This window comes from Cotesia glomerata, linkage group LG7 (genome assembly GCF_020080835.1).
Source record: "Cotesia glomerata isolate CgM1 linkage group LG7, MPM_Cglom_v2.3, whole genome shotgun sequence".
Classification (NCBI taxonomy): Eukaryota; Metazoa; Arthropoda; class Insecta; order Hymenoptera; family Braconidae; genus Cotesia; species Cotesia glomerata.
The window spans coordinates 14257638-14259299 of NC_058164.1; the positions used below are offsets into that span (position 1 = coordinate 14257638).

At 35.3% G+C, this 1662-nt stretch overlaps 1 pseudogene; it reads left to right on the forward strand.

Annotated features, from left to right (window-relative positions):
* The first annotated feature begins 998 nt into the window (after window positions 1–998).
* Window positions 999–1059, forward strand: LOC123270000 (annotated as a pseudogene).
* The last annotated feature ends 603 nt before the right edge of the window (window positions 1060–1662 follow it).

Consider the following 1662-nt stretch of genomic DNA (forward strand, 5'->3'; position numbering starts at 1 on the left):
TCATCGATCAGGGTCGTTTACCTGAAGTACAGTAACGAAACATATACTTGGGACTGATTATATACCACTAAACTTTACTTTAACCAAAGACCACTTACCAATTACTCTAATGAAGCGACGAATATTAGAAACCGTTTGCTCTAATGCAGAGACGAAACACATATCAGAGACTAATTAGCTAACAGTAAGTCCCAATACAGTGACGAAACATGTATCGGAGACTTCTACAGCACACTCTCATCCTGACTCATAACCCGTTCAAATTTACACACACAACCCACATATGGTCCACCGTTAAATCTCCGTAAACAAAATCTCCCCGACTCAATCTCCCCGACTCAATCTCCCCACGACAAAATCTTCCTGATAAAATCTCCTCAGACAAAATCTTTTCCTATAAATCTTACATATTGCAATAAAATTGCTATCCCAGCAAACGGGGTCGGATTGAGTCGGATTCAACATCCTATCCGCTTTATCACGATTCAATCCAATTTCTGAAATCTTCGGTTTTCAATCCGTCTTAATACGTTTCAATTCGATCCGTCAGTGTTCGATAACTATAGTAAAAATTTTACCAACTTCTAAAAGTTCTTCTATACCGGCAACTAAATTAACATTTTCTACTTTATTCAACGACACTGATAATACAGTTAGATGTTATTATTATTGAAAAGTAAATTTTCTTATAAATAATATATATTAATTTTTTTTTTTTTTTTTTATTGTATTTATTTACAAGTCGCTTTGTGACATCTAGGTCATTAGCGACTACATGAAAGGACAAAATTTACATTAATTGGAACAAAGATATATTCTTGAGGAAAGAGATAACTTTCTTACATCCATTTTGGTCCATTAAAGTTCCTGTGAGCTCGTTCGGTAGACCGGCTCGTATTCTGTCTTGTTCGTATTGGTTGCACTCGATCATTAGATGTTTGACGGTAAATGGGGCATTGCATCTTTGGCAGATGGTGTGGGGCTCTTTTGAGCCTTTATAGATTAGCATGGCCCCTGCGCAAGGATGACACGCAAAATCGTGAAGCGTTCCACATTTTTACAAACATAAATAATGCTGTGAAGCGGGAAAGAATAGGAGTTACGGTAATTATTACATGAAGCGTTCCACATTCACGTAACAGGATATTGGTAGGAAAGGATTGAGAAAGGAATGTGGAGAGGGTCATCTTAATGTGAGTTTATAGAATATGCGAGAAAAAATTATTAGATAGCTCGGACTGGGATTCGAACCCAGAACCTTCCGAAGACATGTCGGCTACTCTACCATTTGAGCTATCCGGTCTATACTAAATTTCCTTTCGCTTATTCTATATACATTAAGCCACACCATCCATCTTACGGTAAGCATTTTTACAAACATAAATAATGCTGTGAAGCGGGAAAGAATAGGAGTTACGGTAATTATTACATGAAGCGTTCCACATTCACGTAACAGGATATTGGTAGGAAAGGATTGAGAAAGGAATGTGGAGAGGGTCATCTTAATGTGAGTTTATAGAATATGCGAGAAAAAATTATATTAATTATGTATTTAAATATTACAAAATAATTTTAATTATTTAAAAATTTTATGATACTAAAATTAGCCGACGTTTATAATTTTTTTGTCTATTTTTGGTTCATGAAATTAGACCAAAAAAA